Source organism: Solanum verrucosum, unplaced genomic scaffold (genome assembly GCF_900185275.1).
Source record: "Solanum verrucosum unplaced genomic scaffold, falcon-dt-bn FXZP01000058.1, whole genome shotgun sequence".
Classification (NCBI taxonomy): domain Eukaryota; kingdom Viridiplantae; phylum Streptophyta; class Magnoliopsida; order Solanales; family Solanaceae; genus Solanum; species Solanum verrucosum.
Window position 1 is genome coordinate 2928381 of NW_026020303.1, and position 22766 is coordinate 2951146.

General features: G+C 39.4%; 1 protein-coding gene across 1 annotated transcript in view; it reads right to left on the reverse strand.

Moving 5' to 3' along the window:
* LOC125835020 (ATP-citrate synthase alpha chain protein 2) overlaps positions 1–14956 on the reverse strand; it is an 877357-nt gene extending 862401 nt beyond the window's left edge. Inside the window, exon 1 of the mRNA XM_049514162.1 lies at positions 14951–14956. The gene's annotated coding sequence lies outside the window, so the exon portion shown is untranslated. The remainder of the gene's footprint in view (positions 1–14950) is intronic.
* Between the last annotated feature and the right edge of the window lie 7810 nt (positions 14957–22766).

Here is a 22766-nt window from a genome sequence, read left to right on the forward strand (position 1 = left end):
ATTGTAGCCTGAATAACCATCAAGAAAACAATACCAACCCTTACCTACAAGTTTATCCAACATGTGATCCATGAATGGCATATGGAAATGATCATTTTTTGTCCAAGCATTTAGCTTTCGGTAGTCCATGCAGACTCTCCATCCAGTCACTGCCCACATCGGAACAAGCCCATTTCTCTCATTAGGAACCACAGTAATCCCACCTTTCTTGGGTACACATTGAACATGACATACCCAACTACTATCTGCAATGGGATAGTTAACTCCAGCTTCCAACCACTTGATGATCTCTTTTTTAATTACATCTTGCATAGGCGGATTTAATCTTCTCTGGTGCTAAATACTAGACTTGTGATCTAGCATGAGTTGGATTTTATGAGAACAGATACTAGGAGGGATCCCAATAATGTCCGCAATAGTCCACACAATAGCTCGTTTGAATCTCTTTAACATAGAAACCAAACACTCTACTTGTCGCCCATTCAAATCTGTAGGAATGATGACCGATAAAGTATCATCTTTACCCAAGAATACATACTTCAAATGTGATGGTAGAGCCTTAAGCTCCAATTTCGGTGCCTGCACAACAGATGGTCTTGCGGGTGCGGACTCATCATATTTCATGGCTAACTCCAGCTTCTTTGGTTTCGAACGATATTCGTACCTATCAAGTGCGGCGACCAACTCATTATACTCTTCAATAACATCACTCTCAAATTTCATCATAACCGCTGCTAGTGCCTTAACACCCTTCAATCTGCACCTCAGACACATTCTCAACTCTATATGTTATCGCCGATACCAATTGGAGCTCACTACTTTGCTTCATAGACGTACAACTGTTGTAAGTCGCCTCTTCATTGTTCAGTATTAAATTCATCTGCCCCTTTTCCATAGCAACCATATCGCGCCCAGTAGCTAAAAATGGTCTCCCAAGAATGATGGGAACCTCAAAATTAACTTCACAATCAAGAATCACAAAATTTACCGAAAAGATGAACGACTCCACTTTCACTAGTACATCATGGAGCACACCAGTGGGCCTCTTCACAGTTCTGTCGACCATGAGCAATCGCATCACAATCAGTTTTGGATCTCCCAAACCTAAACTTCTGTAAATCGACAATGGCAACAGATTAATGCTAGCCCCAAGATCACACAATGCCTTAACAAAATGCAATAACCCGATGGTACATGAAATAGTAACGTCACCAGGATCCTCCTTCTTCTGCACAAGGGACCTAGTAGCAATAGCGCTACAATGTTACAATCTATCATCATCCTCGAAGCTCACGACCCTTTTCTTGGTCATCATAACCTTCATAAATTTAGCATACCCAAACATTTGCTCTAAAGCCTCGATCAACGTAACATTGATGGAAAGCTACTTCAACATGCTAATAGACATGCGGTATTTGCTTTCTTCAGTCTTTTTCACTAATCTTTGAGGGAAAGGAGGTGGAGGTCAAGATATAGGGACAACTTTCTAAGTTACCTCTTTTTCCTTCTTTGTTGCATTCTTGGACTCTCCAGCCACCTAAACCACATAATCATCTTTACTAGCATTAGTTTCTACCCACACGACATAGGTGGATCAATGGTTTTCTTACCTCCTCGAGTCATGACTGCCATGCAATGTCCATCATTCTTTGGATTTTTGATATTATTACTAGAAAGAGTGCCAGGTTGACGTGGGTTTACTATAGTTGACAACTGAGTCATCTGTAGCTCAAGATGTTTGATCGACACTGCATTGGCGTCATCATTTTGACCAATACCAGACAAGTCATTTCACATCTCCTTCACATTCTCATCAGTCGCGTCAAACCTCTTCATCATTTTTTGCATCATATCCACAATACGTGACTTATTACCTCCAGCTTCTTTAGGAGTTGAATCCCAATTTTGAGGAGGAACATAAGGTCCAGCTCGATCGTTTCTATTGCCATAGTTGTTCCGATTGTAATTGTTGTCGCTATTGTATTTCCCATCCCAGACATATTGACCCTCGCGGTTCTAATTGCCATAGTTCAGACCTTGGTGCCTATTATCTGTGTTCGAACCTTAGGCGTTTGGTCGGAAACCCCCCGTCTGCTCATTCACCGCATAAGCATCCTCTTCAAAATAATGCTCCTCTACCGGTGGTGGAGTTCTAGTCAAATAGTTCACCGCATTTACCTTCTCCACTCCTCTAGTCACAGGCTTTAACACCAACCCTGGTTCAGTTCTCATATGTGCCATCTCCTCGCGAATCTCATATGCGTGCTGGTTGTTTGTAGCTGGAACTACCAATGTTCTCCTCCCAGTGTCTGACTTTCTAGTGCTCCAAGTTTTATTATTTCGAGATATCTTCTCCATTTTCTCTGTAATTTGTGCAAATTCACCGTATGAACCTCCCACAGTAGTATCGAGCACTGCCTTACCATTATCATCTTGTCCTTGGTAGAAGTACTCCTTTAATGACTCATCATCAATACAGTGATCCGGGACACCCCTAATGAAGGCAGTGAACCTATCCCAAGAACAACTGACAGACTCTCCAGGTAATTCTACAAAGTTGTTGAGTTTATCCTTCTTGTTCAACTTCTTGGACACTTGAAAGAATCTTGTTAAAAACTGCTCTGTCAACTGCTCCCATGTATAGATTTAATTGCAAAGGAGTTCGTTGAAGCACACAATAGCATCTCCAGTCAATGACAGGGGGAACACAACAACCCAATGACATTCATATCCCAATCCGATCGACCTATACATCTTTTGCCGACATGATTAAGGGCCTGTTTGGCCATGCGATATGGAATCATGATATGGTATCATAATATGGAATCATGATATTAAATTTGTGTTTTGTTTGGACATGTGATATGAAATTTTTGTGTTATATATTTTCTCAGACTCATAAGAATCCCATAAGTTGTAAAACTATTAAAATAGCCCCAATTGTTTATTAAATCTTATTTGGTAACATAATAAATTATTTTAAAGCTATTTTTTACCCACTTAAGTAATTGTTTCATCAAACTTTAATTCAATAAAACAAATTGAACATAAGTTATAGTGTACTAGTCTTTAATATAATACTCCCACATAGTACGGATAATTTTCTCACGTTGAACTTGCATTTCTCGTTCATTTGACCGAGAAGACGAACCAACATTGTTACTTTGAGCCATTTGTTGGTTAATATCATCCGCAACTATATTTTCATGATCGTAGACCATAAATATTTCATCAGTACTTTGGTATTCTCACAAATAAATATGTAACACTACACAAACTATAACTATTTTCACTTGTGTATCAATATCATAATGGTACATGCCTTGTTTCAGTATGCTAAATCTAGTTTTCCAAGCTCTGAAAGTACGTTCAATCACATTGCGCAGAGAATGCCTATAATTAAACAATTCTTTGACATTTTGAGGCTCTCTTTCACTTCCTCGGTAATCTTGCAAATGATAGCGTAGTCCTTTTTATGGAGCTAAAAATCATTTTGTGTTTCAGAAACCAACATCAAAAACAAAATATTTATCTACCAACAAACATTTTTTTAAAGAATTACTAAAAGCATATGTGATGTAAATGAGATAGCTTTGTGTAAATAAATAATATTTATTCTAAGGATGTAATTTAAAGTTACCAAGTGGCGGAAATGGAAATTGTGACATTGGTTCAACAAGTGCATTCTCAAATATTTTACTATCATGTGCAGTACCTTCCTCACCAACAACAACAAAGGTAAATCACATATCAATATCACAAGCACATAAGACATTTTGTGATCTTCTTTCTTTAAGATTATGATATGCTTGTTGCACCGCTTTAGGAACCTCCCTTTCTATATACGTTCCATCATTCACACCAAACGGTAGAAGTAATAAATTTAGTGTTGGAGTAAATGACCATAACAAATTTATTAATCAACAATAGGTTGGTGTCAGTTAAAGTGATTATATGTTTGTGAGAATAATCAATTTTAAAAAGTAAATATGTGATTATATATTTTATTTACATATATGAAATAAATGGTCAGTAGATATAATTGTGGTGTTGTTTTAAAAAAATATAAACTCATGGATTAATTTTTGTATTAAAATATCTGAAATCATGATATGGAATTCCCATATGATTCCATATCATGGTTTTTGGAGAATATGGAATCACATCTCATGATATGGAATCATGAGATTGAATCATCATAAAATCGCATGTCCAAACGTTGATTCCATCTCATGATAACGTATCATGATATGGTATCGCATTGTCAAACGCCTACTAAGTTTGGCTATGTGAGCATGTGGATCATTCGCTGAAAACCCCGCAAACAAGCCCCTCGCTGTAAATATCTGCATCAAGCTACTATCACCAGAAATGTATGCCCCTGAGGTAGAGGTGGTAGGACAAGAGATCCATCAGAATCGATAATATTAAGGTTGACCCTGAAATCTTCATGTAGAAGTGGTCCTTGTGGTTCATGTGCCCTCAGTGTATCTCCCAATCTATTCTCAACTGGAGCTTGATTATTCGCATCAATTACCCTTGGAGGTTGCAATTCAACACCTTCATCTAACTCTCACCCGATAGGGTTAACCAAAACTCCTTGATTATTAATTATCCGTGAAGCTCTATTCAGTTCGGGATCGTAGGAAGTAAGTGGTTCGCCTTGGTTCCGTGTACATGGCATACACTAGAGTATGACCCTGAAAGAGACAAAAAGAAAAGAAAAAGTAAAATTAGAAAATATTTGACTAAAGTTCAATAACGTAGTTAAACTTAATCTAAAAGTCAATTCACTGGCAGCGGCACCAAAATTTGATACGCTCAAATTACACCTTTCTTCAGAAGCATAAGCGATTGTTATCATGTAAAGAACAAAACTTGTATGTTGGGGTCGATGCCATGACCAATATGGTTTTGACTTAAGTTCAATAACGATTATATTGACTTGTATGCTGATATGTTCTTACTAAGTCTTGCCTTGTACGTCTCTTCCACATTCGGGGACGAATTTTCCCAAGGGGGAGATATTGAAATGACCCAAAAAGTTCTTAAAAATGTGCTTCGGAAGTTACCGGAAACTTGTTTAGCTATATATAAAAAAAATCCGTTTCATTTTTCGAAAATCCGACTTCATATTCTTGTTTAGGGGGTCAAATTGAGTGGGAAATGGGTCTAAACCAAATTTTAGAGCAACCGTATCAAAATCCGAAATTTCCAAGTGAAGCCTTTTTCGAGGGTCCACTTTGGAGGGTCATATCTCCTAGCACACAAATTATTGGGTGGCCAATAACATATCCATGGAAAGCCCTTTGAGTTAGCTACCTAACGCACTTCGTTTCACCTCATTCGGAGTTCGGACGAAGAAGTTATGCCCATTTTCGTAAAATCTGTCCGGCAGGAAAGGCAATTTCCAGTGAGCGTTTTTACTGTTCACCCGCCTCATTTTTTTTTCAAAGTGTTGGACCATTTTTCCAAAGGGCATATGTTATTTCCTATATACCATTAGTTCAATTCCCATCTCTAAAACATTTCCCAAAACACCTCTCCCATACTTAGACACATTTTCTCTCAAGTTCTCTCAAGAACCCTAATCCAAAACCTTCCTCAAGATTGAAGAGACTCTTGCTCCAAGTTCCAAGCTTCCATTGAAGACACTCTCAAGACTTTCATAACAACTCAAGGTATGTGGTGTTGAACTCATGGGTCCTTCCACCCATAGTGCCTAGACTCTATTCTACTCACTAATTCATGGTTTAAGTTAAGATTCATAAATTAGTCTTGTTCTTTGTAATAATTTCCTGCACAATGAATTTTAAACATGAAAAGTGATTGTTTTGAGCATGTTGTGACTCTAGAACTTGAACCTAAATTTGGAATGGATGTGGAGATTTTCACGTGGTATTGTGGGTATTAAAAAGGTGTTGTTGTAGGTTGTTCACTGGTTTTGCTGCATAATTACTACCCTATTTTCCATGCTCTTTGATTCCATTACATGCCTTCAAGGTGTTTGACAAAATGTCCAACTATGGAGAATTGATGAATCGATGCTTTAAAGCTTGAGTTATGAGATGTATGGATATCCAGAGATGTGTTGATGACAAACTAAGCTTGTGTATATGTTCATTCCATACGTGATATTCCATTAGAGCCTAATGGGAATTTCCTATATAAAGTGTTGCATGACCATGCCCGGTCCGGGGGAAAAGAACCGGACAACCATGTGAGAGGTTTATATCCCACCACCTAGGATGCTTGGGGATTGACCAACATCAACCATGTGAGAGGTTTATATCTCACCACCTAGGATGCTTGGGGTGTGACCAACATCAACCATGTGAGAGGTTTATATCTCACCACCTAGGATGCTTGGGGTGTGACCAACATCAACCATGTGAGGGGTTTATACCTTGCCACCAGGGTGTCCGGGTGTGAACGGCATCCCCCATCCTAAGTTGGGGTTATAGATTGGTTGGATCATGCATACACATATGATATCTACTATTAGTATAGATTTACTTAAACATGTTTTGACTTCACTTTGATCATGCATCCTCATATTGTTATTCATAATGCCTATGAAACTATTTCTTGTATTTCGATTGTGTCCTTGTCTATTGTTGTGTTGCACCCCGCATACTTAGTACATTCCAAGTACTAATGCATATTTTGCCTACATGATGTCACCATGTAGGGACCGGAGCTACTCTTGATCCTTCTCTCCATTCACGTGGCTAGTACGGTGCTTATCCGAGTTGTTGGTGAGTCCTCAATGATTCGAGGGCTATGTTATGTTTCCTACTCCTATGTTTTCAGACTTTAGCTTGCAATTGTATTTTGACTATGAGGGGAGCCGGTAGTATGTCATGGCCCCGTCCTATATATGTATGTAGAGGTGTGCGTTGAACAAGTATTTTGTAAATGAGCTTGACTCTTGTTCTACGATGTCATTTTGAAATGGTTTGCCCTTAGTCCCTATTTCCCGTTAATTAATGTTAAATGTACTTCCGCGACCGATGAAGTGTGATGACAAGTTTGAGAGGCTTGTTTGGGGTTCCTTCGGGTTCCTCATTCGCCATGTCACGTCTAGGCCCTAGGCTTGGGTCATGACATAGGGTCTCGCCTAAAGTTCTAGAATGTCAAGCCCTGGAGGAGAAAATCTAGTCTGCGAGAGAAAGGAGCAGTAGGTGAGTCAATGAACAGTTCCGCGATGCAGTGTCATATCGCTCAAAGTTACAGAACCTGTAGATGCTTAAGGCAAAAGCAAAATGGCGATGAAAATGACTAAAGTGCGGATCGCTGATTGGGTCGGTGGTCAGAATCGCTTTTATGCACTCACAGGACGACAAGATTCAGAGGCATCCCCTGATGTTGTTAAAGGTATATTGACGATATCTTCTCAAGATGTTTACGCACTGATAGATCTTGGCTCTACATTTTCATATATTACTCCATTTTATTGTTAGGAAGATTGACATAAAATTTGAGTTGTTGCCACAACCAGTTGAGGTGTCTACATCGGTTGGAGATTCTATTTTAGCTAGACTTGTCTATTAGAGTTGTATGGTATTAACTAATGATCGTCCAACCTACACTGTTTTAGTAGAGTTGATTATGCTAGATTTTGATGTTATCATGGGTATGGATTGGTTGATAGCTTGCTACGCTAATATTGATTGTCGTGCAAAGATAGTCCGATTTTACTTACCAGGTGAACCAGTCCTTCAGTGGAAGGGTAATGCAGTCACACCTAAGGGTAAGTTTTTTTCAAACCTTAGGGCTCGGAAGTTGATTGCTAAACGTTGTATATACCATATGGTTCATGTACATGATATTGCTAAGAAGCCCATGACTATTCAACCAATTCCTATCGTGAATGAAATTCCAAAAGTATTCCCTAATGATCTTCAAGGATTTCCCGAGAAATTGAAATTAATTTCTCTATATACTTGCTTCCTGATACGCAACCTATATTGATTCTTCCCTATAGAATGACACCTACAGAATTAAGAGAATTGAAGGAACAACTGAAGGACTTGCTCGTTAAAGGCTTTATCAGGCCAACTACTTCCCCATGGGGTACACAATGCTCTTTGTTCGAATGAAAGATGGATCCTTACGGATGTGTATTGACTATAGACAGCTAAATAAAGTCACTATAAAGAATAAATATCCTCTTCCATGGATTGATGACTTATTCCATTAGTTACAAGGTGCCAAATGCTTTTCCAAGATTGACTTGCACTCTGGTCAACATCAGTTGCGAGTCAGGGAAGTTGATATCGTAAAAACAACATTTCGGATGAGGTATGGCCATTTTGAGTTCCTTGTCATGTTTTGGGGCTTACAAATTCTACAACATCCTATATGGATCTTATGAATCGGGTCTTCAAACCAGTCTTGGATGAATTTGTGATTGTGTTTATTGATGACATTCTTATATATTCGCAGTCGAAAGCGGAGCATGCAGACCTCTTGCGAACTGTATTGCAAATTCTCAAACATTGAAGGATATATGCTAAATTCTCTAAATGTTATTTCTGGCTTACTTCAGTACCTTTTCTTGGTCATGTTGTTACAAGTGAGGGTATTAAGGTTAATGGACAAAAGATTGTCGTAGTGATGCCTTGGCCAAGGCCCTTGAATCTAATATAGGCTCGCAATTTTTAAGGCTTGGCGGGGTATTACCAAAGGTTTGTGGAGGGATTATCTTCTACCTCTGCACCACTGAAAAAATTGAAACATAAGGCAACTATGTTTCAGTGGACCAACGCATGCGAACAGAGCTTTCAAGAACTAAAAAAAATCCTTACCATTGCACCTATCCTAACTCTTCCAGATGGTAATTACGGCTATGTTGTTTATTGTGATTCCTCAAGAATTGGCCTAGGTTGTGTTTTTATGCAGCATGGTAAGGTTATTGCATACGCTTCTAGACAGTTGCAGAAGCATGAGTAGAATTATCCTGCACACAGTCTTCAGTTGGCTATAGATGTCTTTGCCCTAAAAATGTGGTGACATCTCTACGGGGTTCATATAGATATTTTTACCATCATCATAGCCTTTTGTACTTACTTAAGCAGAGGTAGTTTAACCTACGACAAATGAGATGGATAAAAAAATTAAAGGACTACAATGTTGACATTTGATATCATCCCTGCAAAGCTAATGTTGGGGCTGATGCGCTCAACCGAAAGTCAAAGGTATTCTAAGTCATGTTGAAACTGATAAGACTGGAATTATAAGACTTATGCCAACTAGTTAATTTGCAAGTACACTTGGTAGATGCAGGAGGCAGAGGTGTTATCATTAAGAATATGGCAGAATCTTCCTTTCTTACTGATGTGAAAAGGCGGCAACATGAAGATCCGAAAGTTAGGAAATTGAGAGAAAAGATTCCACATCAACAACACCCCTTATTTGAGCTAACTGGAGATAGAGTCCTTAGATACCAGGGTCGCTTATGTTTATTGGCAGTTGAAGAGCTCCATAAAAATATTCTTTTAGAGGCCCATTGTTCTAGATATAGATCTCACCATATAGCGACGAAGATGTATCATGACCTTCGACAGGTTTATTGGTGGAATGGCATGAAAAAAGATATTGCGGATATGGTAACTGAATGTCCCAACTGTCAACAAGTTACATCAGAAGCCTGGAGGCCTAACCCAGTATATTGAGCTTTCATTATGGAAATGGGATATGATAAATATGGACTTCATCAATGGTTTGACTCGCACACCATGAAGGTTTGATTCCATTTGGGTAATTATCGATAGGCTAACGAAATCTGCTCATTTCTTACCAGTTTAGATGACATATTCAGCTGAAGAATATGCTAGGCTTTACATTCAGGAGATTGTTCACCTTCACTAAGTTCCATTATCTATTATCTCAAATCGAGGAGCTCAATTTACAGAACATTTTTGGAGATCGTTTCAGAAGGGTTTAGGCACTCACGTAAGTCTTAGCACCGCTTTTCATCCACAAACTGATGGACAGGCAGAACGTACTATTCAGACGGTTGAGGATATGTTACTGCTTGTGTGCTGGATTTTAAAGGAAATTGGGATCAACAGATACCTCTTATCGGGTTCTCTTATAATAACAACTATCAAGCTAGTATTCAAATTACCCCTATACGAAGCACTATACGAGAGGAAGTGTAGGTCCCCAATCAGTTGGTTTGAGCTCGGGGAAGCAAATTTGCTAGGTCCCAATCTATTCCAATAAGCGATTGAAAAGGTTAAGCTTATTAGAGATCGGCTTCATACATCACAGTGTCGACCTAAGTCTTATACAGATGTTTGCCGACGGAACTTAAAGTGTGATGTAGAAAATTGGGTTTACCTGAAGGTATCGCCTTTGAAGGGAATCATGTGATTCGGAAAGAAAGGGAAGCATAGTATTAGGTATGTTGGACTGTATAAGATTATTCAGAAGATAAGTATAGTAGTCCACGAGCTTGATTTACCGTCATAATTGGAAGTAGTTCATCCTGTATTTCATGTTTCTGTGTTGCGGAAGTGCATTGGAGATCCTTCACGTATAAGGAAGCTTCGAAATAAGATGTAGCTTATGTGAAAGTGTTACGGGAAAATATCAACGTCGAGGAAATGACTAGGGAAGCGAAAGAGGAAATGATGAAGCAGTACCCCCAACTGTTTACGACTTAAGGTGAGTCACATTTTGATAATTGGCAATTATTTCTTCACAATGACTTAGTTAGATTTAAGTAGCTTGAAGGTGAAATTTATATGTCTTCTTATGATATACCTATGCAAAGCTTAATAGTTAAAAATTTAAGGATTTGACTTCAGATTTGCGACTTTAACAAATATAGACTCGCAAATAGAGTCCTATTAGAAAAAAAGAAAAACACACAACAAAGGAATTGTCTAGATCCATTCGAGGGCAAATGTTCATAAGGGAGGGGGGGATGTAAGATGTCGTACTTTTTCTCTAATCATGTATAATATATGAGGCATAATATGGCATGGTTATATGAGTTGTATATGACTTTGTATCATACATTGGAGATGAAGATTCCAAAATAGGTGGCAATATCAAGGAGCTAAACTAAAGTGTTAGGTCAAAGGGGCCCCTCAAACAAAGTTCTTGATAAAAGAAATGGCTCGGGTAGAACTTCACCCGTTTGAAAGATTTAACTTGTCCCATACCCTGTGGATAATATATTCTTATCTTTGCTCAAATGTCTTGGATGATTTCTCCAAATATATAAAGAGTTATAAGTCCTATCACCCATTAAATTGAAGGACTACGAGTTTAGTTTGCAACACATAAAACCCCGTATCCAACCGACATCGGAGTAAAAAGTAATGAGGGTTTTACTACGGACTGCCGGGGCAGACTCCGTGTTAGGTCAAATATATGGTATGTTGGCTTACTCAATGTTTTAAGCCATGAAAACATTCATTTTATTTCCAAACCAAAAAGAAATCTTAAGAGAGAGTTCCTATGGAGTTCTTGCATGATGAAGGTTAGTTTCTGACGATTTCTACCATTAAAGGTGTCCCAGTGCCCAGAAACGTGATCTCTACATGTGGCAATGGTTTTTCCCTTCTATTAGTTGCCTTTGGAGCTAGTTTTTGAAGATATAAACTTGTAGTTATTCGTTTTTTTTCAAGTTTTACACTTGGTTATCCAAGGTAAACATCTCGGGACTCTTTTATGAATTTCTACGGACGTTTCGACAAGTTGGGGCAATATGGCAAATCTGCCTATTTAAGATTAATTATGAACTGTTTATAGGTACGTACCATCTGTGTATATATAGTGTTTACGAAGCTTAGGACGTAAGGAACAACTTTCGTGAAGAAGCTACGGCCATTCGAGCGTTCATTGGAATGGTATGTTAAGGTGAACCTACGTCCCTCATTTTAGCACCACTCCTGGGAAAATCCTAAAACGCCGAATATGATATTTTGCTATTCTCCTACTAGAAAGACCTTCATTAAAAGGCATTGGCATCTCAGCTGAATTATTTTCATGATTCTATTATTTTGATATTCCACTCGTTCGGATAAATAGAGTGCTCAACATCTACATGTCATTTTATCCGTTTCCTTGATTATATGTCCGCACGTATAAATTTGTATTCTTCCTTCGGTGATGTGAATTAAAATGTCATGTGAGACCCTTATTAATTGTGACCAGCCCTCTTTCTTCACTAAAGTTATTATTTAAAAAATCTTTAAAGTTACTCACAATCTTCAAAACTATCAAATATAATTTAAATGTAAACTATTAGAACAATTGGTTTTTGAAATATTTCTTTTTTTAAATTATCTAGTAACCAAGTTAGGAACTAAGTAAGTCACATTAAACTTGTTATGAATATCAACAAGGTTAGGTTATCCTTCTAAAATTTGAGTTAACTTTTCAAGCTTATTTGGAAGAACATATCAAGTTCCATGAGATTGCTATATGTTATACGAAAGTTATTATGGGGTTATGAGAATAACAATACAAATGGGCCAAGATTTACAACATGACAACAATAACTCATAGTTGTTATAAATCCATGACATGATATGTTATGCATTCAACTCCCGAGCTATAATCGGGAGGTATGGGACCTATTGCCTATATTTATATGTATGAGACATAGATGGCCACAAGTTGGCGAATATGATGCCGGTTCGCTACCGAAAAGCACCACCATTTCTTGCATTTGGTTAGGTATGTCATGCATTTGCATCTATATATATATATTCATGACATACGATATTTGAGCATAATATCAAAATTTAAGTATTAGGGGGCTAAAGGTCAGCCATGGAGATTATTTGGATTTCAGTTTGAGGTAGTATCTCTATTACCCTTTTACAGTAAATGTTTATGATTTTACTTTACGCTTTACATACCAGTACATTTTATTCGTACTAACGTCTCTTTGCATAGAGACATTGCTTTTGTTTTGTGCGAGCAGGTACAGGCAGGGACTCTAATCGACCTACCCTCTAGGATTTAGGTTCAACTGTGAGATGGTAAGCTCCATCTTATCCTGGGGCTATCAGAGGATGTTTACTTTTGTTGTACAGTTTGGGTAAAGTTGGGGCCTTGTCCCGACATTGCTAATGTCACTCATAGAGGCTATTGTGGACACAATATTCTGGGTTTTCTTTTTGTATGTTTCAACCTCCAGCCTATAGTCTTGGCATATATATATGTGTGTGTAAGTAGGTATTTTTCGGTTGTGGCCTTGTCGGCTAGATAGTATTTATTTTTTTCGGTTTGTCTACCATTGTTTGTATGGTTTTTCTCTTTCAGGTCATGATGTCTGGGTCCAAGCTTCACTTTTTAGAGGTTGTGCTGCCCAATCTCTTTGCCTCATAGTTTGGTTTACCTAGTATGTTTCAGTGGGTAACACGATGTATTAGGGTATCGAGTACTAGTTAGGCCCTTTATTTTTGGGCGTAACTGTTTTGTAGCCAAGTGTCCGAATTGCTAACAAGTTAAGGCCGAGCATCAAATGCCGGAAGGGTTATCCGAAGATATAGATATTCCCACTTGGAATTGGGAGGATTTGAATATGGATTTTATTGTGGGGTTGCCTCGTAATCGAAGGTAACATGATTCTATTTGGGTCATTGTTGATAGAATGACAAAGTGCGCCCACTTTATTACCGTCAAAACATCATTTTCGGGGAAAGACTATGCCAAGTTGTACATAAACGGGATAATGAATTTGCATGGGGTTCCCTTGTATATCATTTCGGATCAGGGTACTCAATTTACTTCACACTTTTGGAAGACATTCCAAAAGGGCTTGGTACCAATGTTAAGCTTAGTACCGCTTTCCACCCTAAAACGGATGGTCAAGCGGAACGCACCATTCAAACTTTAGAATACTTGTTGAGGGCATATGTGATAGATTTGAAGGGTAGTTGGGATGACTATCTCCCATTGATTGAGTTTGCTTCCAACAATAGCTACCACTCAAGCATTCCCATGCCTCCGTTCGAAGCACTTTATGGTAGGAGGTGTAGATCTCCAGTTGGTTAGTTTAAAGTAGGTGAATTTGCTCTACTTGGTCCTGAGTTAGTTTATAAGGCCATTGAAAAAGTCCGACTCATAAGAGAGATGTTGAGGATGCCCTTAGTTGGCAAAAGTTTTATGTCCACAATAGAAGAAGGGATTTAGAATTTGAGATTGGTGATTGGGTCTACTTGAAAATCTCACCTATGAAAAGTGTGATGTGATTTGGTAAGAAGGGGAACCTTAGTCCCCGGTACGTGGGCCTAAATCAAATCTTGAAGTGCATTAGGAAAGGTGCCTATGAATTAGACTTGCCTAGTGAGTTGGCTTCGGTTCATGATACGCTCTAATTACACATCCCAAAAGAAGCATAAGCGATCATTATCAAGTAAAGAACCCAACTCGTAGGTTGGGGTCGATCCCACGAGGAAAATGGTTTATACTTCACTTTAACCAACAATTATATTTGTTTAGTCAAATTACTTCCAAAAACAAGTAATTAAAAAAGGGGGGCGGGAGTAATTTGTGAAACAATTTGTAAGAATTCAATAAGTAATTAGTAAACAAAATTCAATTTCGGTTGTTATAAAGATGAGAGAATTAACTAGGGTATACGTGTTCCCTACAAGCTCATAACGAAGTAATCCTAGTAATAGCAATCCTTTCCTAGTGTACTACATGCAAAGTGATAAGTTAGGTATCTCTAAATCCTTGGTCCGACATCTAGAGAATTTCATCCTGCACCTTGGGCCGGCTACGTGTGTATAATTTACTAACCCTTACCTTTACCTCATATTATACATCACATCGATGTTTGTCTTAGTTATTACTTTGCACAAATTGACACTAGCCTATTAGATAGTATCACACTAAATCTATGTTGATAATTCATTTCTAGTTGATTACCTCCTTTGTCCGGCAAGTAGCAACTAGGTGAGCTCTAATGTGTGCACTCGTTAAAAAGACTTCTAAACGAAAGAATTATCAATGTATGAAACAACACTATTCAAGAATTGTTTAGTTACTATTAATACATTGTTAATAGTTCATGGTTCCCACAACCCTAGTTGTGGAGTTTAGTTACCCATAATCATATGAACACAATTCATTGTTATAGATGAAAGAATTATGAACTTACGTAAGAAGAATAATAAACCCAGAAATTCAACTTTAATTGCGACACCCAAATCTACAAAACAAACTTAGGAAATTAGGAATTGCTAAAGTTACAAGTTAATCTCCCAAGTCAAGAAGTAGAATAAAAGTAATAAAGTCTAACCCTCAAAAATGAGGTTTACATGCCCTATTTATAGAAAACAAGTCCAAAATTAAAAGGGAAACAAAATAAGTAATGTTTGCTCAGGCAGGCGTCTTCATTCAACGAGACTAACGCACGGACTGTCAATGGATCTACGGTCCGTGAGTCACTTCCTTCAGCCAAGACTTAGAAAATATTTTAGCTTCCCAAAAATCAGCTTCTCTGAAGCGAACGACGGAACTCCAATACGGACCGTACATTGATCTACGGTCCGTCAATCCCTCTCCGTAGCTCTACACTTAGAATCTTCAAACATCCGGTATTGGAACCCTCATAGTATCATTCTATGATTCGGCAGTACGGTCTGTAGATCAATCTACGAAGTGTCAATGGCCATCGTGGTTCCACACTTGGTCAAATTTCCCTGAGTTGTTTTCTATGCCTTGCCTGCTAATCTACGGTCACCATCTACAAAGCGTCAATGGACCTATGGTCTGTAGATCACCTCCGTAGATGCCGTGTTCTGCATTTCTTTGAACTGTCTATTTACTTCCGCGCCTAAACATCTTTCCAGCAAAACATGATAAAAACACACAAAAACCAATACAAAAAGGCCCTAGACACACACAACTCTTAATTGAAATGTATTAAAAATACCGTAAACTCACGGTATATCAACACCCTGAAATTAAATTTGTTGTTTGTCCTCAAGCGACGCACTAAGACTTTAAACGACACTTTTATAGAAGCAAGCAATTTCAAGCCCAAGCAATCACACGGCTCTCTATCCCAACTCTCTTTTCTGGTGAAAAGCCTGTTCTTTTAGACTCGACAAGCTAATTCATGCAGGTCAAAGTATGACAAAGATCGTCCAACCAACACAAAACATACATTGTTTCACTATCACCAAGGTACCAACTTTCGAACAATGTAACGAGTGCCCTTACTTCAAACGAAATCCCCTTTTCACACAACGAATATGAATTTGAGTACAAGGATTCATTGAACACTGACATTCAGAAGTAACTTCAAGTACAGTTATTGCTCAATACTGTAGTCTTGCCCTTATTTTCACTGCTTAGACTCTCCAAACTAGATTCTAGGATCATTATAGGACTTTCTTGGTTTGTAACGTAGTCTCAGGGTCAAGTGTGGTACATTTGGGTACTTCTTAGTGACTTTCTACCCTCCTTGACATTACAATAGGATTTCAACCTCTGTTGCCCCTATTTTTGATATCTTACCATTTTACCTTCTTTCCCTTGATATTCTTCAACCAAGGATGTGACTTTAGACTTTGTAGCTCTTTATTTTTCACTTTCATCTTTTTCTTGCGTTTTATTCTTTTCTCTAGATTTCAACAAGTCACATCCTTTCCTCTCTTTTTCTTTTTCTCTTTTTCAACATCAAACTCTTTTAATACTCATTTGTCTTTTGGTTTCCTCTTTCATAGCCACCCTTAACTAATGAATTTTCTATTGGTTGAGGTACACAACACCCGATGGCGAATCAGGGCCAAGATTGAGGTTACCCTTTACATTAGCCACCCTCAACTTAGGCTTTTGGCATAAGTCGAGGTGCACATGTCCAAGGAGGGACTGGGGCCAACATAGTAGATTATGGGAAGGTGAGTTAGGGGTTTAGAAAGAAATGGTCTAATTTCGGCTCAAAGCATTTGGATCAAAGGGAGTATTAATTTCATTTGGCAGGACTCTTCTTGTATGTAGTTGGTGGACTTATCAGAACAAGTGCCTATGATCACTTCCTAGCATCTAGAGTAGATTGTCTTAGCAGGATTAACCGGGCAAGTTCTAGATTGGCACAAAAATTGTTTGACCAATCAACTATTCTCACACACTCTTAGCACATAGTTTCATTATCAGATTACCCTGTTCAAGTTTTAGCTTTAGTCATGCCATCAAGTTGATTCATTGTCATGTCATACTCAGAGCCAACACATTCAACTTATCTTAGCCTACCAATTCTAGCACACATCACAAAATTTGGACTGGTAAGATTTTATTTTTTTCATTTTTATAAGCCATCATGATTCATTCTTTTTCATGCTTCTACACATACGATGCTAGCACATGTCGGTTCAACATAAAATAAAAAGTCTCTGGAGGAAAAAGAACACATGCGAGAAAATGCCAAGAGGGGATTATGAGTTGGGTTACTCAGACTTCACCCTATCACTCACAATCCATTTACCCCACCCCCAACTAAAAGAGATGCTATTGCCCCTAATGCATACAAAATAGTAAAAGATAATGGATTCGACAAAGCAAACCTGTGGCGCATAGAGCCAAAGACTCATCAACAAGTGGGTGGATCTGGTTTCCCGGAGACCGCTGAAACAATATTTGGGTCACCCTTAGTAGTGCCCACATCATCCATCATAGCACCGTCAGTAGTGCTCACATTGTCCCTCTCAACAGGCGGGACCTCTACAATTAGGGAAGAACTCGATACTCCCGCAACACTCTCACACACCCTCTTCTGGCGCAACTCTTCATCTAAGATTGAAGCCTTCTTAGCCTCCTTCTCCTACCTATGCTGTTTCTTTTGGGATTTTTCCTCCTCAGTGTGGCTAGAACGGTGCCTCTTACCTTTTGGATGTGTAGGTTTGGGCTCCTCCACGACGGTCCCAATGAATAAATCATCCAACACAGTGTCATCAGTCAAAGCAGTAGGTACAGCCGGAGCCTCAACAACAGGGGTAGCAAGAAGGGCATCAACGTCGGCCTGAAGACTGGCTAACTCGGTCTGAAGTGAGGATAGATATGTGGTCGGGACCAGTCACTCGAGGACTCTTCATTCAAAGGCATTGAGGCACTTATTAACGGCCTGGACCTTTCGGTCCATCATGATTTCCATCCTTCGCTCCATTCTGGACTCTGACTCAGCTATCGACTTTTACAACTAAGGCTAGTGTGGTGTGGTAGTGTGGCCATCTGAGCCTCTAATTTCTGTACTCTGGCCATCGGGATAACAGAAGCTCCTGACGGTGGTGTGGACCTGAATGAGCTAGGAGCCCTACTAGCTGCCTGAGAAGATGAGGTCAAGACCGTATCGGTGTGGTCTGGTATAATGGGGTCACCGCCCTGTGCCTGCTTGTCACGACCCAAGCCTAGGGCCTAGACGTGACATGGCGAATGAGGAACCCGAAGGAACCCCAAACAAGCCTCTCAAACTTGTCATCACACTTCATCGGTCGCGGAAGTACATTCAACATTAATTAACAGGAAATAGGGACTAAGGCAAACCATTTCAAAATGACATCATAGAATAAGAGTCAAGCTCGTTTACAAAATACTTGTCCAACTCACACCTCTACATACATAGATAGGACGGGGGCCATGACATATTACCGGCTCCCCTCATAGTTAAAATACAATTGCAAGCTAAAGTCTCAAAACATAGGAGTAAGAAACATAACATAGCCCTCGAATTATTGAGGACTCACCAACAAACTCGGATAAGCGTCGTACTAGCCACGTGAATGGAGAGAAGGATCAAGAGTAGCTCCGGTCCCTACATGGTGACATCATGTAGGCAAAATATGCGTTAGTACTTGGAATGTACTAAGTATGCGGGGTGCAACACAACAATAAACAAGGACACAATCGAAATACAAGAAATAGTTTCATAGGCATTATGAATAACAATATGAGGATGCATAATCAAAGTGAAGTCAAAACATGTTTAAGTAAATCTATACTAATAGTAGATATCATATGTGTATGCATGATCCAACCAATCTATAACCCCAACTTAGGATGGGGGATGCCGTTCACACCCGGACACCCTGGTGGCAAGGTATAAACCCCTCACATGGTTGATGTTGGTCACACCCCAAGCATCCTAGGTGGTGAGATATAAACCTCTCACATGGTTGATGTTGGTCACACCCCAAACATCCTAGGTGGTGAGATATAAACCTCTCACATGGTTGATGTTGGTCACACCCCAAACATCCTAGGTGGTGAGATATAAACCTCTCACATGGTTGTCCGGTTCTTTTCCCCCGGACCGGGCATGGTCATGCAACACTTTATATAGGAAATTCTCATTAGGCTCTAATGCAATCTCACGTATGGAATGAACATATACACAAGCTTAGTTTGTCATCAACACATCTTTGAAGTTCCATACATCTCATAACTCAAGCTTTAAAACATCAATTTATCAATTCTCCATAGTTGGACATTTTGTCAAACACCTTGAAGGCATGTAATGAAATCAAAGAGCATGGAAATTAGGGTAGTAATTATGCAACCAAAACAGTGAACAACCTACAACAACACCTTTACATTCATAACATGATCACATTATCTTCATTGGATTCTCATTCATATAATGTCATGATAACACTCCAATTTCTCATACTATGCCTTTAAGGCCATAAGCCTCACATACCAATACACCATAAAATAAGCATGGGTAATGACATACTTCAACAATCTAAAGACCTTTAAACAAGTTTGATTCATATACATTCATTATCTAGCAACCACTTCATAAAGGCATAAACTAGGAATAGAGAGAAATCATGGGTTCATGGAGTATTTTCATCTTAAATCGTCAATACAACAACAATATAACCATAAAGTGCCATTAGAAACCTTTTAAAACCATTTGATGGAAGAACCCATGAGATTGAGTGAAAACCTAGATTTTTCATATTTTGAAGTAACTTTGGATTTGGCTCCTTGTATGGAAAATTAGACAAGGATCAAGACCCCCATACCTTTGCTATGATCTCCCACGAAAATTGATGAAGAAAGCCTTGAATCCAAAGCCCTAGCTCCCACTTCTTCTTCTTCTTAAATGGAGGATTGTAGAGAGGGAAATGTTTTTTTTTGGGATGGGAATTGGATTATGGTATCTAGGAATTAATATAAGTCCTTTGAAAAAAAGGGTCCAACACTTAGAAAAAAAAACAGGCGGGTGAACAGTAGATGAACAGTAAAATCAGCTACTGGAATTTGGATTTTCTGCCGGACAGACTTTACGAAAATGGGCATAACTTCTTCGTCCGAACTCCGAATAAGGTGAAACGAAGTGAGTTAGATAGCTAACTCAAAGGGCTTTCCATGGATATAATATTGGCCACCAAATAATTTGTGTGCTAGGAGATATGACCCTCCAAAGTAGACCCTCGAAAAAGGCTTCACTTGGAAATTTTGGATTTTGATACGGTTGCTCTAAAATTTGGGTTAGACCCATTTCCCACTCAATTTGACCCCCTAAACAAGAATATGAAGTCGGATTTTCGAAAAACGAAACGGATTTTGAGATATATGGAAATTACAATTATAGGTGTTTCCGAAGCACATTTTCAGGCATTTTTTGGGGTCGTTTCACTGCTCCACTGTGTCTATAAGATCTGCGCCCAAAGAAGGTACCTCAACCTGGGCTTTCTGCGAGTTACCGCTAAATTTGCCCTATCTCGAATGAGGCCGATATCCAAAGTCCCAGTAGGGTGGATCAACCTATCACAGTGCCAGATCGATACTCCAGAGTCCTTGCATAATTGAAAAATCAAACATGCAAATGGGTAAGTAGTGGAGGTCTTGAATGCCCTCTCGTGAATCTCTTCCAGCAACATGCGGACAAGTCAATATCCAATCCTGCCACTAATGTTTTAACCATGACTGCTCTGTCCCATATGAGTTGGTTGTCAACTTTTGTACGCGACACCCTGTTACGCACCAACAACCAGAAGAACTTGGCCACAAAATTTAATGTGGCCTTTCGGATACCCAACCATGGTGCGGTAACCCACTCCGCACCTTCACCATCTGCAACAATGCATTTGTCTAACCAAAGTATAACAACCTCCCGCTGCTCATTTCTCTGGAAAGCACCTCCCCGCAAGATGTCCCATCGGTAATCAAACTCTGTTGTGTTCAGTGACCTAGGGTTATCGGTGACGAGATTGTGCGGGAGTTTTATGCTTCCTACGTTGCCACTCTCCAATAGTTGATATCCAAGTGGGTCATGCCCACAAAGCAGCATCATTTCAATTCCACCATGGTCCGAGGGTGCCCGATAGAAAATTTCTCGGCCCACTATCTGTCGATTTCTCTATGGTTCTATCACTGTATATCCCAGGTGCTTGGGCTATCCAGTAGCACTTGTTTAGGTTGAACACCCGGTGTATCTCTCGTGTAGTATGCAAGCTCCCAGTAAGGACTCTACGCTCCTCAGTGATCAATCGGGCCATCTTCTCCTTCTCGATGAGCATGTTGGCGTCAAGATAGATCTGCCACTGCCCCTCAACACACCATCTATTTGGCTCACCGGCCACTGGAGTAGGGTTATCATTTTGTGGTGCTGGCACTGACTTCGAACTAGTGGCCTTTTCAAACGAGGGTGTTTGTTCATTTTCGCCAGAACCTGTGGCTGATTTAGCAATTGCCCCTGCAGCATGGGCACACTTGGACACTGAAGCATGGCTAGACTCAGAGCCCGAAGCATGGGTACACTCGGAGCTAGACGTAGACCCATTCTCTAAATTGGAAGCAACCCCAGTTGGTGACCCGATCAGTGTGTGCTCCTCATTGGGAGACTGTGCCTACGACGGGAATCACCTTCCAGGAGGTTCCTCTGGTTTCTCAGGGTGCAGTGGGGGTGGTCCTTGTGTTAGGAGGAACGTATGCTTGATCCGTCTCCACATCGTTATCTTTGTCGATTAACTTAAAGCTAGGTGCAACAGATTTTGACTTACCCTGTTTTGTATAGGTGAATAGCTTCTCAGGTGCCATGTTACTTGTGGAAGTGTTATTAGTACCACAAATAACTAAAAAAAAACTCGAGATAATTTTAGAACCAAATATGATCAACAACAAAGACCCAAAAAAATTTCAGACAGTGGCTACAGTGGTCATCCATGGTGGGGACCTACGGTCTGTAGACTAATATACGGTCCCTGGAACCTTTCCGTGGATCAGAGAACCAACAATATTGGTTGCAGATGGAAACGACGGATGTACAGAACGGTCTGTTGATTGATCAACGGACCGTAGTCCACCTCTGTGGTTTCACACTTGGTGAAATTTTCAACTGCATCCAACCATGAACCTGATCTACGGTCCGTTGATGGGGTCTCGTGGACATGATTTATGCCATATTTCAGACCTTCTTTATTTTCAAGCCCACATCTTTGGCCAGTTTCAATAATATCCTAGTCTAGCCATGTATTTCAACATTTAATCATGGTAGTTCATCATTCTAAGGGTTCCAATTACTCAATTTGATAATTATTTCATACAAGATTCGGAACCCTAAGTTGAAACTTACATATGGACTAGCATTTAGACAGGTTTAACACAATATCAAGGCAACACAATCACAATCTATCGTCCCAAGGGTTTTAGTACTTAATTTTAGCATGCAATGCCATACACTTAATTACCCAAGTTCAAGACCCGACTCCCGACTTTCTATATTCAATCTATGAATCAAAATTCAAATTTAGGGGAAAGTCTATTACCTTAGAAGCAAC